Raw genomic sequence first — 17,512 nt, 5'->3', positions numbered from 1 at the left:
TAAGGAATTTTAGTTTGAGTCATTCTAATAGGTGTGTAGTGGAATGTGGTTAATAGATCTTTCCCTAATGATTAATGATGTTGAACATATTTCCATGGGTTTATAAGTACAAATTAAGCACCTTAATATTTTGTCTATTTTTCAATTGGGTTGTTTTCCTACTGAATTTTGAAAGTTTTAGAAAATATGTTCTGATTACTTGTTTTCTTTTATTTGAATCTGATAAATATCTTTTTTTAAAAACAATATTTTATTTATTTATTCATGAGAGACACAGACTGAGAGAGAGGCAGAGACACAGGCAAAAACAGGCTCCATGCAGGGAGCCCGATGTAGGACTTGATCCTGGGACTCCAGGATCACACCCTGGACTGAAGGCAGGCACTAAACCGCTGAGCCACCTAGGGATCCCCAAATCTGATAAATATCTTGAGATATATCAACACATATATGATATATCTTGGGACATGTGTGCCTCGTTTTCTTCACTCTCTTAAAGAATTCTTGATTTTTTGATATCATCTTGATGACCTGGTTTCTTGTGATTCTTCCCTTTCTTTATTATTTTCACTTCCTCAACTTAACCTTTGAAAACAATGTAAAAAAGAGCTTGGGTTAGCTCACTACCTGTCATTCTCTTTTCCCTTCCCTCTTTCTGGGTAATTGCAAAAGAGTCTAAATTGCTCCTGGGTAGTTTTTGGATTCTCTAATCATTCATTTGCAGAAACATGATTTACATTTATTAAAATGCAAAACTTCCCATGCAAATATGAAACTAACCCTTCATAAGCATTCAAATTCAAATTCAAACATGAATGTTTATGATTTGGGCCTGGAAGACAGACCTAGCTGGGTACGAGTTTAGATTATTAAAGGAAAAACAAAACAAAAAAAAATAAAAAAAAATAAAGGAAAAACAATTTCTATTGAGGATGCTCATATTTTGCCAGTTATTTATCTAAATAATGCAGAGTTAAAACTGAGAGGCAAACATTTTTCCCTTCTAGCGCAATCAACCCATTAGTCTCTTCTTTTCCCTCTCATTGAAAAAAAAAACCCAAAAAACAAAAAACAACAAAAAATCCCAACTGTATTCATCTATTCTTTGTGCCAGATATGGAGATAGACACTGGGGACAAAGATATGAGTAATATTCACTTTCTGCCCTCCAGAACTCAGATTTTATGGAGGTGGACTCTTTTACTGATAGTTTGTTAAGTGCTGTAGAGGAGGTATTGTCCACGTTGACTGACAGCCTACTATGTACAGGCTCTGTTTTAAATGTTTTACAGGTATAAGGATAACTAATGTTTGTTGTAATCCTGTAAGTTTGGTACTGTAGTTCTTCCCCTTTTACAGATGAGGAGACTGAGGCACAAGAAGGTTAAGGTCACAAATAAAGTGAGGGAAGTATGTGTAAAATACTCTGGGACTACAGAAGGACTGGGTCTGTGGCGGGGGGGGGGGGGGGGGTGTTTCAAAAAAAACCCAAACAACTCACTTTTAGCTGGCTCTTCAAAAGATGATGATGAGGTTTGAAAGAGAAGAGAAAGATTTTCTAGCATTCCCTGAAAGAGCAAAGTACTCATGCAAAGGCTCAGAACTAGCAGAAGAGTGTGCAGGGATTTCAGAAACACCAGGGAGAGAGACTCCTGCTGGTGGGATCAACCGCAGGAGGCAGGAAATGTCTTCACTGCACAGTTAAAAATCACAGATTTTGAGCAGCCGGCAGGAACCTTACAGATCTTTTCAATCTTTTCATTTATATAGGTAAGGAAACTGAGGCCCAGAGAGCACTGGCGACGTCCCTAGTTCTCAGGGCCGAGAGAATGTCACCACTTTTCCCTATTTGTTATAGTGATGAGGGAATTCAGGACATCAGATGGCATCACCTTCCCTGTGGCTTGACTCCTCCTGGGCTGGCACTGGCTTCTGGCCTCAAGGTCATTGACCTTCCTGTTCCTGACTTTTTCCTGCCTTACTGACCACCTGCTGGCTTGGCGGTGTCATTCCCCGTGTCAGTAATGGTGCTCATTGACCTGTCTGGCCTTGCGGCAAGCACTGACCCCACCCGGAGGACTACTGGGTCCTTTGACCCGCACCCTCCCAAAGCCCTTTGGGGTCAGTTCTCAGGCAGCCGGGTGGACAAATTCATTCTGCTTAATTGGGGTGAGATGAAATAGTGCCTACTCCTGAACTTTAGTCTTCACCCATTTCCTCTTCTAAATGCAAAGCAACAGAAATGCCTGCCTTAAATGCACACTACTCAGGTCCGACATTGAAATTGCCACCTTAAGAAAAAAGCTGCCTGTGACATTTTTGAAATTTCTTCTACTTGTGAGTCACTCATGTGATTAACAAGGTCATCAGAATTCATTGATAAAAATGAACTTGATAATACCGTAAACAAGAACAAAACTAGCACAGAATAGTATGCAAAGTACTTCTTTTCCTGTGCATTTACAAGTATTAAAAAAAAATCTTTTAAAAAAGTTTATTTCAGTAATCCTAACACCCAATGTGGGGCTCAGACTTAGGACCTGCCCTGAGATCAAGAGCTGGATGCTTCACGGACTGAGACAGCCAAGCACCCCTGCATTTATAGACATTGAAAGAAATATGGGGCAATATTAAAAGTTACATTACATCTGGGTGAAAGCATATTGATGATCCCTGTTCTTTTTGCTTTTCCATATTTCTCAAATTTTCTACTCTGTGCCTGTATTATTTTTGAACTAAAAAAAAAAAGCAACTAAACCCAATAACGTTTTTAAAAAAGTTACTGATACTAAGCAAAGGAAATAGCGTAAATGGGCACCTGTAATAAACAGTCTTTTCTAGAACTAGTGACTATTCTCTAATTTTCTTTGCTGGTTGAAGGTTTCATTTTGCTATTTGAATCGTTTTACTTCCTTAAGGTAGGGAGGTGAAGGGTAGAGGAAGCAAAGTTCAACATCCGCAAAACAGGGTGTGCGGCCTTTTTTCCTTGTCCCTTTGTTCCCAGTCTTTTGTTGTTCTCGACGAGGATTTTTGGTTTCAGGATTTAAAGAAAAACAAGCGCCGTCAGTCCGCGCGCCCTCTGGTGTCCCCACGAGGTACGGCAGGTCAGCTCGCTAACACCCACACTCCCCGCACAGGGTGATTGTTGCCTGGCGGCAGGAGGGTCGCAAATTTTAGAGGAAGTCCTCACACACCCAAAAGCTTCGCAGGTTTAGCCTTTGAAACTATAGTGGTTATTGATTAAACAACAACAACAACAACAACAACAACTTAAAATCAGCATCTGCATATTTAAAAGAGATCTATTTTATTTTGAGAGATCTAATGAGTCAATTCTGAAATCATCCAGCAGAGGTTTCTGGCTCCTGAACCTAAAAAAGCCAAATTTTATCCTATAATTATAGCAAGTCCGTACTTTGAAGTAATTGCCAACACATTAGGTGAAAGAGATCTGGATACTTAGACTCCAGCTTGACTCCTGTTAATGATTTCTGCCACTTTGAGCTTGATCAGTATCCTACGAGAGTTGATACTGAAAGTCACTTTTTTTTTTTTTCCAAAGTCTGCGTATGTATGTATGTATGTATGTATGTAAGTAATCTCTACACTCAATCTGGGGCTCATACTCATAACGCTCATATCAAGAGTCGCATGCTCTTCCAACGGAGCCAGCCAGGCAGCCGTGAAAATCCTCTTTGTCCCGTCATTTATTTTGTATTGCATTTTTCATTGAACTATGTGTTTTTAAAACTTACATTTCCACTGGAAAAAACAAACAAACAAACAATAACAACAACAACAAACCCCACAATGTAAACCAGCATAGGCAAATAATACTTTTGGTTTAAACATTTATGAGTTGATAAGATCCCAGGCGTTAAGTTTTCTTTGAATAGGTGTTGGGAAGGCAAAATTTAGCCTCTGTTCTCTTAAGGATCTCCGCTGGGTCTGAAAATTAAAACGACATAAAACAGATTAACAGGAGAAAAACCTACAGCTTTGACGTGTGCACGGGGGCCTCCTCCCATCCCAAGATGAAGACTCAAAGAAGTGGTAAAACCTAAATAGTTATATACCAGGTTGAATAAAGAGAGGCAATTGTGGACAAGGCCCCAAAATATATGGGGGGGGGCAGCTAGAGAAAGATAAGAGTTATTTTAACAAGATCTGTTTGCCAGAATTCTCTCAGCCTTGACACTCCATCTCTGGTGATAAGCATATGTCTTTTCTTGTGGCATAAGAAGGATATCTTTCACATGGGAGTTTTATCTCCTGCTTTTAGTAAGGAAAAGGGGAGGTCAGAGCTCCCTTCTCAAACTGGCTATTTTACAAGTTATTTTTCCAAAATAATTCTTATGCCAAAGTGGCATATCTTGGGGTGGCATATATCACAGGCCATTCATGCACAAAATATGAAATTTAGAGGCAACTGGGTGGCTCAGCAGTTGAGTGTCTGCCTTTGGCTCAGGGCATGATCCTGGGGTCCTGGGATCCAGTCCCCCAGTGGGCTCCCCACAGGAAGCCTGCTTCTCCCTCTGCCTGTGTCTCTCATGAATAAATAAATATAATCTTTTTTAAAAAATGAAATTCAGTAAGTACCAACGTGTATACAGAAGAAAGTCTATCTTCCATCCCAAATGATGTGAGGATTGGTTCAGTAGGTCACCAAGGTCACCAAGAGCTCTGGGTTCTTTTCTCTTCAGGTGTTTTTTTTTCTCTGCAACCCACTGCAAATCGACTTTTCTCTTCACGATTGTTACTTCATGGTTGCAAGATAGCTGCAGCAGCCCCAGACACCATTGCCACTTTTTAGGTCAGAGCATGAGGGAGGAGGTGTTTCCATAAAATGTACCTTTTTAATTTGTCCCTTTTAATGGGAAGAAAACCATTCCAGAAGCACTCTGGAGATTGTTTTCCTATGTTTCTTTAGCTGCTAGTGGATCCCAGGGAGGCTGGGAAAGTGACTATCTGGCAAAAGAAAATGAGTGGTGATTATAGTATCAATTTTCAGTATCTTAGTTTTCTGCGCTATTTTTAAGAACTGAAATGTGTTAGGATAACATTGTTTTTCCTTAATTTAACAATAATGTCTTAATCAGTTCTATGTTTGGAGATATGCCCAGAAAATTATATATTGCATTAACATTTAAATCAAAGGCACAGGTTTTGAAAGCATTCTGACCACATCCTTTTCTCTTTTTTGAAATCTTTCCAAGGCTTCTTACTGTTGATTTAATTCTATTTTGCCTCGTTATTAAAGAGGTTGAGTATCTTTTCATATTCATCTGTCCTTTGTACTTTCTCTGAAGTGAGTTTGGGTCCTAATTTTCTTCCAGAGTGGACTGCAGGACTCCTGGTGGTGTCGTGTCAGAATGGAAGGGCATTGTTTAGGACAGCAATGGACATGGTGGTGGTAGCATCTTTATCTCAGGATTATTTGAGATGACCATATTTCCCAGTTTGCCTGGAACTGGATCCCAGTTAGCACTTTTGTCCTAGTGAATGTTATTAGGAGCACTCTGTTCACTCTCAAAAGTGTCTCAGTTTGGGTGAAAAGTGCACTCACCTCTTAATTGAAATACACATCAAAATACTACTCGATTCTCAATTAGTTGGTGCAAGATTATCATGGAAACTAGGGTTTGGTCTGCTTCCTTCATGGTTGTATCCCCAGAACCTAGAACAGTGCCTCTTACACAGAAAATTCTTAAATATGAATGAATCAACAAATAAACTCATTCCTTTGAGCTTGGCACATTGCCACCTGAGCAACTGGATTCTGTGAGAGAGGAACATGGAGGGATGATTTTGGGGCCTACAACGAATTGTGCCTGCCAAAATATGCATGTTAGATTTTGATAGGTATCGTCAAACTGTTCTCCTCGGGGGTTCAGACAGTTTACACTCCCACCAGCAATATGCGAGAGCATCTGTTTTCCTAACCTTCATCTACATGGTGTTATCAAAATTTTAATCTGACAATCTGGTAGTTTTAATTTGCATTTATTTCCCTTATTTTGGAGAAGATTGAGTGTATTTTCATATGTTTAAAACACCACTGGAAATTCCTTTTCGGGGAACTTTTTGTTCATCTCCTTTGCCCATTTTCAATTAAGTTATTGGTCTTTTTCTTATTGATTTGTAGGAATGTAAATTGTTGTTCCTAGTTTTTTTTTTTTAATGTGTGTGTCTTTTGAGTTTGTTTATAGTGTTTTATTTTCTTAGTAAGATTTAAAAAACGTATTTATATTTAGCTTCTTTCCTCTTATAGCTTCTGTATTACACTCATGAAGGTTTTCCTACTCCCAGATTATAAAGTAATTCTTCCGTATTTTATGCTGGTACTTTCAGGTTTTCGATGTTTCATATATAAATCTTGATCTATCTTGATTTATTTCCACGTAAGTTTTGAGGCCTGAATTCAATCTATTATTGTTTATCAAATATCCCATCTTTTTTCCTACTAATGGAAACTCTAAATGGTTCCTGATTGTCAGGGACTCTTTTTTTTTTTTTTTTTTTTTTAAGATTTTCATTTTTAAATAATCTCTACACCCAACATTGGTCTTGAACACACAACCCTGAGACCAAGAGTCGCATACTCTAAAGAACTGAGCCAATCCAGGTGGCCCAGTCTAAGAATTTTAGAGTCTTTTTAAAGTTTTCCTTTCCATTCTCTTTCCTTCAAGATGTTTCCCCTCCTATTTGTCTGGTTTTCAGGATATATGCTATGGATTCTTCTCAGATGAATGGAAACCGTGGGTTGTCTCACTCCTAGTTGAGTGAGCACCCAAAGTGGCAATTTGCACTTTTGAGAGTGTGGGTAATTTTTTTTTTTTTTTTTTTTGAGAGTGTGGGTAAATCTTGTTCACTCTGGGAACCTCCCTGCGTAGGTGTCTCTATTCCCATGACTGTCTTTGGTTCTTTCCTCTTGAGCTGTTTAGATTATTTATAGGGTTTCATCAGGTATCTACCTGGAGGATTCAGATCCAGTTGCCAAACGTTTCGGGAGACAAATGCAGGAAGAGAGCGAGGGTCTTGCCGTCAGCCTTCCACGAACACAGCTATTTAATACACCTGATTTCAGTATAGTAACTATGATGTCAAATGTCTTCAGCTCCGGGGAACACCATTTTATCTTCTCCAGTGAATAAAACATTGATTAGGATTCTTCTGGGGTGGAAAGCGGACGTTGGCCTAGCTGCACACAACAAGTAAAGGGTTTTGGGGGTTGAGTGCTACCTCCTTACCTTATCCTCCAGCTCTGGAGGTCCCTGGTTCTACTGAAACTGCTCAAAAGCTTTAAGTTGAACAAAAATGAAAATAGCTGTACCGATGTCTCAGTGAAGCTTGATTTTAAACTTAAGTGACCTTTATTCTCTCTTCCCCAAACATCCCCACCTCCCTTTTTAGCCTTTTGTTTCAGGAACTCAGTACTACCCTGAAAATGACTGACAAGGCTGGCAGCACATACACAATCCCTGCCAAAACCAGCTGGATTCTGTATTTCCCTATAGAACCCCTACATCCGTTCCTCTGGGCAGAGCCTCGCAATGTTTGAAGGCCAGAGCCTGCTGCAGCCCCCTTTTTCTGCAGAGCAATAAGGCTATTGTTCCCCTTTATCCTAAACTCTGTCTTTGAGTTATATTTTGGCTTCGAAGCATAGAGGTTGGTTTTCAACAATATTACTAGTGTTAACCAGGTTGGTTCTTAGCTTTCCTTACTTCCAGCTTAGAATTCAACTCTCCTGAGTCTGCTATTAGCTCTTCATCCATCTGTTTTCTACTTTCGAACATTTCCTGTGATTGCTTCCTCTTTGGTTTTTCAAGACCTTGTGGATTGATGGTGTGTGTGTGTGTGTTTTTTTTTTTCTTCAAGTCACAAAATAGCTGCTGCAAATCCTGACATCACATCTGCACATTACAACACCCAAAACAGGAAGCAAGGAGGTTTTTTGTTTGTTTTTGTTTTTTTTTTGGGGGGGGGGTTGTTTCTTTGTTTGTTTTGGAAGCAAGGAGTTTTTATCGGGAAATAAATTGTTCCTAAGTTAGACCACTCCTCAATCTGATTGGTGAGATTTGTATGCCTACCACATGCCCATCCTTAAATTACTTACAGCAAAGGAAACCATTAGGGTTTGTAGCTGGGCCTGGGGGAAGAGCACACCATTTTGGAGCATATTTATGCCTTATGTCTGCACAAAGAGGGGGCTCTGTGACTAAGAAAATAAGGGGAAATTGGCTGTCAGGTAGGCAACCAGTACTGGTTGCCATGTCCCTGATATAAGCACACCATATGTAAACCCTGAAGACTATTGATTACATGACAACCAGCAGGCAAGATCAGATTGTAAGTGTTTTGAATGCTTTGCAATTATGTAGCATCATTTAAGGTGCAGTGATCAATCCATGTGTAGAACAGAAGCAAAGGATAAGGATGAGACTGTATAAGAATGAAATTACTGACCAGAATGAGTAAAAGTTTTAAAGCTTGGCTTTAGGAATAAAGATGGCGGGATAAGAATTTGATCAAATTCATAGGTAGAACCCGGTATGTCACATTAATACCGAAAGCAAAAAAAGCCAAGAAAGAAAATCCTTTCAAAGAGAAAAAAGTATATTTGAAGTTTTTTTGGGATTTCTACTCATGAAAGAAATGGTTCTTAGTTGGTGAAAAAGTCAGTGGACTGTTCTACGTAGCTGAAGAGGTTTAGTTAGTTAGAAAAAACTGCATGCATTTACATTTTTATTTTATTTTATTTTTTTGAGTAGGCTCTATACCCAGCATGAGGCTCAAACTCACGACACTGAGAACTGCGTCCTCCATTGCCTGGGCCAGCCGGGTGCCCCAAAGATTGTGTGCATTTAAAAAGAAATGATTAATAATAGAACTGAATGTAGCTTATGAAAAACAAAACAAACAGGTGTAAGTCATTCCTTTTGCTATGTTTGTTGAGTTCTGAAGGGATTGTGCCAGTTGGATTCTTAGTCCCGTGTAACAGAGCACAGAAGCTAGTTTTAGCAGAAATATAACTTATTGAGGTCTAACTAACAGGTCAGAGAAACCCTGAGAGGATCAGAGTCAGGCTTGGCAGCCTCCCAACCAGAAACAAAAGACATGGTGGCCACACCCAAGGCCCATTAAGAGTGTGCTCTACCGTTGTCCACTGTGAAGACTGCCACTGGGACATCTGTCACCACTGCCTCCAGAGGTTGGCTACTCCACCTGCATCTTCCCAGATGTATGGATCCTGTACACTGCCTCTTGCCTCCTCTTGTTCTGCAAGTTGAGTTTTTGCTTGGGTGTATCTGATTAGTAGGTCCCGTGTCATGTGTCAGCACCCCAGCTGCAAGAGAGGCTGAGAAAACAAGTCTCTGATTTCTGTCTTTGACAGTGGGACCCATAGTGTGAGAGATTCTCCAAACAGAAAGAACATACAATAGACGCTGGGCCACCACAAAGAGGACACATGCCAAACGGAAAGAGGACAAAAGGGGCCAAGAGCATGGATTTTGGAGTCACATGGGCCTTAGCACAAGACCAGCTCCCCATAGCTTCCCCTGAGTTACTCCGGGTCGGCTATTCAAGCGTGTTTCCTCATCTGTTAAGTTACAGATAATGAAAGTGGAGATACTGTAGGGGTGCTGTTACTAGTAAACATGGTAAAGCGTAAGGCATTTAACCTAGTGCCTTGCATGTGGTGAACACTCTCTGATTATAAGTTCCTATCATTATCATTGATGTCATTATATTATTATAGTTGATGTGAGGACCATCAAAGCTGAGGATATAACATTTGAACCCTATAGAAACCATTTGGATGGTTTATGTCCCAGTAGTTATTTTTGTATAAAATTCTGATTCCCCTTTTCTGGGTAAAAAACAAAACAAAACAAAAAGTTGAAAAATAAAAAACAACAAGGGTTAGTGCCCATATCCTGGATACATTATAAATGACCCTGTCATACTCATCGTACTCCTATATATTCTCCCCACTTTATTTGTCCACCATTATATCACAGAATGGCAGTAATAAGTCAACATATGCTCTTATAAAAATTGAAAGTAGAAAAAGCACCACACAGAGCATGTTGGTATTATTAATAAAGTTATTTTTGGTGTTTCTTGGTGGAGGGGGTCTTTTATATGTGTATATGCTGACCAACTGGTTTGATAAAGATTTTGGTTGAGAAAAAGGTTATTAACCATGTAAACTATGTAACTATATAAACATCCCTGTGAAATAGAAGATTAGCGGCTACATTGCCAGAGTATACTGTCATAAAAAAGAACTAGGAGGGACCCCTGGGTGGCGCAGCAGTTTGGCGCCTGCCTTTGGCCCAGGGCGCGGTCCTGGAGATCTGGGATCGAGTCCGACGTCGGGCTCCCGGTGCATGGAGCCTGCTTCTCCCTCTGCCTGTGTCTCTGCCTCTCTCTCTCTCTGTGACTATCATAAATAAACAAATTTAAAAAAAAAAAGAACTAGGAATGAGGCAGTGGGATCCTGTCCATGACCATATTTCACTGAAACCTTCCCTCTGGTTTTAGGGCAATGGTGAAAAGATGGTTTGTTATGGTATATAAGCTTTCTGGACAGTGCTGTGGCTAACTCTTGTAGTGTAGTGGGTGGAGCACAGTGTTTTGAGATAGAGGGTGCCAACTTATTGAAATCTCTACTCTGTCATCTATCTAGTGTTTTGAGCCTCAGATTTATTATCTGTAGCATGAGGATAAAATGCTTTTCTTACAGACTTCTTGTGGATTAAATGAAGTGTATTAAATGAAGTTTTTAGTATGTTTTGTGTTTCCTAAAGTGTCTGACACATACACATTGGTTACACAAGGTGAAGTCATACGCTGGAAAAGGGGAGAGTTGGCAAAGATAATTCAAAGTAGATTTACATCAGGGTTTGACTTCCATTGTACTGCATTAGCTGTTTATAGAGAATTTGCTTTTTTAGTTAGTTTTTAGGCTGGCCACATTATTTTAGTCTTCCCTTTAGTCTTAGTCTGTCCAGGCTGCTCTCCCGGGATACCATACACTGGGGACTTATGAACAGTAGAAATCTATTTCTCAGGGTTGCGGAGGCTGGGAAGTCGAAGGTGAAGATTATGTTAGATTCCGTGTCTGGCGGGAGCCCTCTTTCTGGTTCGTAGATGGTTGTCTTCTCCCTGTGTCTTCCCTTGGTGAGAGGAATAAGGGAGCCCCTGGGCCTCTTTTAGTAGTGTATGACTCTCAGGACCTAATCACCTCCCAAAGTCCCCAACTCTTAATACCATCACATCGGGTGATAGGATTTAATATATGAGTGTTGGCAGGGACACATTCTGTCTGTAGCACCCTAGGTGCTGTTGGATTGTGATCCGGTTCTCAATTGCTGCAGAACTAACCACGTACAATTTAGTGGTTTAAAATGACATTTCATTATGCTTCCAGATTTTGTGGGTAGAGAATTCAACTGGGGGGCTGCAGAGATTGTGTGCTTCTTCTCCACAATATCTGGTGCCTCAGATGGGAAGACTTGAATAGGAAAGGACCATGTAGAAGGTGAGGGGCTTGAATCATCTAGAGATGTTTTACTTACATGGCTGGTGCCTGGGCTGGGACAACATGAAGCGTGGGCTTGGCTGGGGCCATTATCTGGAACACCTACATTTGGCCTCCTGGTGGGGTGTCGGCTTGTTACAGCATAGTGAGCTGTTTCCAAGAGAGAGCATCCAGACAGTCAACAATGCAAGGGCACCAGGGGAAGCCACATGGCCTGTCCTGGCCTAGTGTCAGAAGTCACAAAGCGGTCACTTTTGCTACATTCTTTTTGATGTAAGTGAGTCACCAAGGCTAGCCCAGATTTCAGGGGTGGGGGTGGGAATGAGTCTCCACTTCACCATGGCAAAGGGCCAGGTCCTACTGCAGAAGAGCATGTGGGATGGGGATGTTGTCGAAGACTCTCAGGAAAACGTAGTCTCCTGGTCTGGAAGGGTGGAGTGGGGTTAAGCACATTTCAGCCTGGAATTGAAAGTTTGGTTCATGTAAAGATGTTTCGGATGTGTCATCAACTGAGAAAAGCAGATTAGAGAACAGCATATACAGTATGATTCCATTTACAAAAAATAAGCACAGTTGTATCTCTGCATGTATGCATAGATATGTGGATCATGCACAGGTATGTGCATGTAGAGGATAGGATGTATCAAGATCACAAAAAATTAGGTATGCTAGAAATGTGATGAAATTCTACTTTAAAATTCAATTTATGACTACTATTGCCAATTTATACACCTAGATTTCCATGCCCTGCCTATTCTTCTTGAAATAGAAAACGGTACTTAGCTGATTCCAATGAACACAACTGGCTTCAGTGGTTTCTCAGTCATTCAGTCTTAAAGTCCTGACATAGTATTGTTTCTTCTCTGTTATTCCTATTGTCCCCCTGGAATTGATGCTAAGCCTTGGGGAGTATTAAATGATAAACTGAGGCATATTAAGCATTTTAGGTATTTATTTGAGCAAAAATTGATCCCAGTTGGGGGCAGTAGCCGGACAATTGGCTGTTGCATACTGGGGATCAGTCCTGCATCTAGGAAGGAAGAAGGAAGAGATGGTGTCTATATAAAGAAAACAAAATATGTTCTAGACACTTCTGGCAGACTTTTGCTCACATGATATTGCCTAGTAGTGTGTCACATGGCCATACTTTACTGCAAGATAAAGGCTGGGAATATGGCACCTGAACCAATTTGAGGTTGCATAAATAAGAAAGTAAGTGGAGGATGGACTGGGTCACAGCTAGAGGTGTCTGTTGCAGGGCCCTATGTATCTGCTACACTCTGTGCTGGGCCTGACTTCCTTTTTTGACTCTCCTCACATTTTTCAGCTCAGAGGGTCTTAACTCGTCAGGGAATTGGGAGGTAGAGTAGGAAAGAGGCCAGTAAAAACTGTTTTCAACTATTTGCATATTCTTTCCAGTGGTTTCTGTCTTACACTGCAACTTGGTATTAAAAGAAAAAGAACATACACATGGTGTGTTCTCTTTAGTACCTCTGCTAAAAATGTCTAAAGCATTGGGTCCCCACCCACCCAGCTGAGGGTGGGGAGTAACAAACAGAAAGCAAAGCAATTAATATTTTAGAAATGATCCTGTTACATATATACAGGAAAGAGAATGATGGACATCTGGATGGTGAGAAAATTGTGTTTTTTTTCTCATTTTCTGTTTGTTTTAAAGTTTTTGTTTATTTATTTGAGGGCGAGAGAAACAGAAAGAACACAAACAAGAAGGGGCAGGGGGAGGGGGAGAGACAGACCCCCTGGCTGAGCAGGCAGCCTGATTGAGGTGGAGCAGGACTAGGACCCAGGATCATGGCAGCCACTTAACTGATTGAGCCTCCCAGGTGCTCTGCTCATTTTCGTTTTATCTGTGTTTCTAAATTTTATGCTATAAAGTATAATTTATAAAATTATTATTATTTTTGATCCATGCAGTTCTCATGTAGAAAATCAAGGTTTAAAAAATATCAAATAGGGGTGCCTTGGTGGCTCAGTCTGCTAGGCATCTGACTCTCAGTTTTGGCCTGGGTCGTGATCTCAAGGGCAAGGGTTGTGAGATCAAGCCCCATATTGCCAGACTCCGTGCTCAGCAGGGAGTCTGCTTGAGATTCTATCTCTTCCTCTACCTTTGCTGCCTCCCCACACTGTGCTCTCTCTCTCTCAAAAAATAAATAAATAAAAATACATCTTAAAAAAATAATTCCAGCGTATAATTTTAATTACTGTAATATAATAGCACTCAATTAAATATTAGTATATATTGCCAATGGGATGCTTAGGGAGTTTATTTATTATTATTTTAAAATTTTACTTATTTATTCATGAAAGACACAGAGAGAGAGGCAGAGACACAGGCAGAGGGAGAAGCAGGTTACTCACAGGGACTCCAAGGCAGAACTCGATCCCAACACCCTGGGATCATGCCCTGAGCAGATGCTCAACCGCTGAACCACCCAGGGTCCTTATTATGATTTTTTAATAGACTTTATTTTTTAAAGCAATTTTGGGTTCATAGCAAAATTGAGTGGAAAGTACAGAGAATACATAAATTTGCCTTTCCCTGTCCCCCATCCTTCCTCACATGTATGTTCTCCCCGACTATCAACCTCCAGCGGCAGAGGGTACATCTGTTACAACTGATGAGCCTACACAGACACATCACTATCATCCAAAGTCCACAGTTTACCTTATGGTTCACTCTTGGTAACTTTAGGGTTACCTTCTCTATGTTTGGAAAAATGTGATGGTATGTACGCACCACTACAGCCCTATAGTGAGTACCTTCATTGTAGGGAGTGTAGGCAAAAGAGTGGAAGTATAACCCATTTGAGTCTCTGATTAATTTTATCAGAGGCTGGTTGAGTCATTGGAGGATGAGTAAATGCTGGTTTAATTCAGAAGCAGCCTTTGGTTTAGATTAGCTTAGGTTGGTGGATTTTAACTTGCGAACTTCTGAGTCATTCATTCCAGGCTAGAAAAGTCCTAGGTGCCTGGCCTGGAGCAATTGGTTTGCTCTGGGCTAGAAATTTGGATCCTAGTTGAGATGACAAATCTGGTTCAGGCTGACTTGGTGTCTGAGGGAGGGGAGGTGGGAATGCTGTTTTTCTTGGTGGTCTCATAGCAGTTGTTCAGCCCGAGTGTATTCTCATTGCTAGGCTGACATTTCCATCCAGCGTCGTCCATGAGAGCATGCTTGCTATTGCTGGACAACCGGACACAGACAGAAAACGAAGATTCCCTTAGACGTGCCAGTCTCCTTGGAAATAAATGAGATTATTAGGAGAGCTTTAGAAAGGAGAATGTGTATATGTGTATGTCTTTGTGGTTTTGATTTTGTGTTTTAAACCAAGTTGTAATATTCGAAAAGTTTACATAAAGGGAGAATTCAAGGAAGCTTCCAGACTGTGGAAATCAGTACAATAGTAGGATGTAAGCCATAGAAATCATCTAGGAGTGAAACTTTTCAGAGAGGAAAAACCAGGTGATGTGTTTTACTTAAATCGATCTGTTGATTCAGTATATTTTTTTCTAGGAACTTAATACCCACCTGCCAAAACAAAACCTAAATAGCATTTTGATTTCCAAAGGTTTATATTCATCAGTTGTTTAAGTTTCAATAATGAAAAGGGTAGAAACATTTTTATTCCCATAAAAATCAATTGCAAGAAATTATATTAAAATGATTTCCTTGCAGTTTGTTAATATTTTTCTCATATCAAATTTCTGAAAATGTGAAAACAGTCCAAGTTTTTATTGTCTCAGTACCAAAGGAATAGTATTTTGAATAAGTCTACTGAATCTATACAGAGTTCTAAATTTTTGATAATGGTCTAACATTAAGTAATTCAAATATTTTTAAATACTCATGCACTTCAATTGTTTATTTATTTGAGAGAGAGAGAGAGAGTGTGTGTGTATGAGCACAAGGGGAGAGCAGAGGGAGAGGGAGATGGACAAGCAGCTTGGGACTTGATCCCACGACCCTGAGATCATGACCTGAACCGAAATAAGAGTCATGGATGCTTAACCAACTGAGTCACCCAGGCACCCCAATACTGCACATCCTACATGAGCAGCATTATGGAAACATAAAGTTGAATGAGACAGTTGTTTAGTGTCAGTGTTTATACTGTAGGCCCCATGGGGAAATTTCATTGAGATTCCTTGTACCTTTATTAACTGCAAGAGAGCCCCTCTGTTTTCCAACAGGGCAAGGACTGTCCCCTTTCCACTGTGTTGTAGCAATGGGATAGTTTTAACCTCAGTTTTTTTTTTTTTTTTTTTTTAGTTTTGTTGAAAGAGGTTCATAAAACATGACTCTGAGAGAAGGGTACACATGGCTTGTGTCAAGTTTGGAAAATGGAAATTATATTCTTTTGGCAGATAAATGCCAACTTCTCCCGATGCCCAGTAACTCCAGTGTCTCATCATGAAGACAGAATAAAAAAATGTAAAATTTTTCCCCTTTTTTCCCTACAAGATCATTCTGGCCTATTCTCACAGTAGATTATTGGTGGGAAGTCTTGTATGAAGAGTTGTGAATAATGGAACTGATGTCAACATAATGGTCAGACTTTAAGAGGGAGGTAAAGACCTTCATTAGGTTTAGCGTTACTAGAATTTAAAAGAGGTTATAAATCAAGTACATTATTTCAAAAAATTTAGAACTGCTTAGATGCTTAGATGCTTAGATTTAGAACTCTCAGCTGGCTAGGTGAGTCATTTCATTTATCTTTCATCAATAAGGAATATGGCTCTGAACCAAGACCATTAACACACAGCACAGAGCCACCATTACACAAGAAGAGAATTCTGTACCAATCGTTTGTGTATCACTGTGTTCTAATGCTCACTTCTGAAAAGAGAAAAAAAGAGATCCGTGATAGTGACTCTTGGACTGTTCACTATTTCCTAAATGAAGTCCATGCCATCTTCAAGGATTTTAGTGACAAGTTGCTGATGTAAGTGAATTTATTTTGGCAATCTGATCTTGCAGCTCTGATTGGCTGCCAGACCTGTAAGCCTGGCCAGGAGAAAATGCTTCAGGGTATTATTGAGTGTTTGAGGCTGGTTGTTTGCTTTTTTCTATGACTTGATTTTTCTCATTGGTAAAATAGAGATAATAAAGTGGTTGTGGAAAGATTAAGTGAGATAATGCAGGAAAAGCACTGTGGAAGAGATTGCTATGTCTGCCTGGATTATTTCCTCTTCTTTCTGGATACAGGCCTGGACCAAATTTTCCAATCTCGTGCAGTTAAATATGGTCGTATGTTGAATTTTGCCCGACAGAATTGGGCAGAGGTGAGCACTTGCAGGCCGATTCCATAAAAAAAATCTCCCAGGGACCATCTTCGGTATTAATTTCTTCTTCTGGATAGAGACATGCACCAGGGTTGACCTGTTAAAGATGTGAAGTCACAAGAAGCAGCCCCAATCCCTAGATCATTGATGGAGGATGATTGCCCCACCATTTACACTTGCATTGATCTGTAATGTGAATGAGGAATAAACTTTATTATACGATTCTGAGATCTAAGGATTTATGTGTTATAGAAGCTACTGTTTAGGTTAAGTAAGTCCAGTGTCTACCTGCTTGCCTGATAGTGAGGAATCAGTAAAAGGACAGGTGAAAAATGAAATGAGAGCCTTACTTTTTCTGTCTTGCATCACACCACTCTCTTAATCTGAGTAAAGCTGACTCTGGATTTTAATCTAAGCTGCTACATTTTGATCATGAAGCTCATCCTAGCTCAGATAAATCCATGAACATGTATTCCTGGTACATAAGTAAATTGGACCTGGATTTAGAAATAGAGTTATGGGAGTCACCATCCTTTGATGATGTTTGAAGGCCCAGTGGTGAGTAATATCTCTCAGAGAGCAGAAGCAAGAACAGGAGGAACCCTGAAGTACCCTGAGGAGCTACATTATTTATGGAAAGAAAAAGAGCTGGGGGGGAGGAGA

General features: G+C 40.1%; 2 long non-coding RNA genes across 10 annotated transcripts in view; one reads left to right on the top strand and one right to left on the bottom strand.

The window, feature by feature from the left end:
- LOC140602933 (uncharacterized) overlaps positions 1-17,512 on the top strand; it is a 105,587-nt gene that overhangs the window by 5,456 nt on the left and 82,619 nt on the right. The gene's annotated exons all lie outside the window — the stretch shown is intronic.
- On the bottom strand, positions 3,838-11,767 carry LOC140602937 (uncharacterized). Its single transcript, XR_012005946.1, has 3 exons — positions 11,586-11,767; positions 9,158-9,358; positions 3,838-3,948 (listed from the first exon to the last, which is right to left on the bottom strand). It is a non-coding gene; the product is annotated as an uncharacterized lncRNA (long non-coding RNA).

The sequence above is a fragment of the Canis lupus genome, chromosome 13 (genome assembly GCF_048164855.1).
Source record: "Canis lupus baileyi chromosome 13, mCanLup2.hap1, whole genome shotgun sequence".
Lineage (NCBI taxonomy): Eukaryota > Metazoa > Chordata > Mammalia > Carnivora > Canidae > Canis > Canis lupus.
The sequence above is the reverse complement of the archived record's forward strand: the minus strand, read 5'-3'. Positions and strand labels throughout refer to the sequence as shown.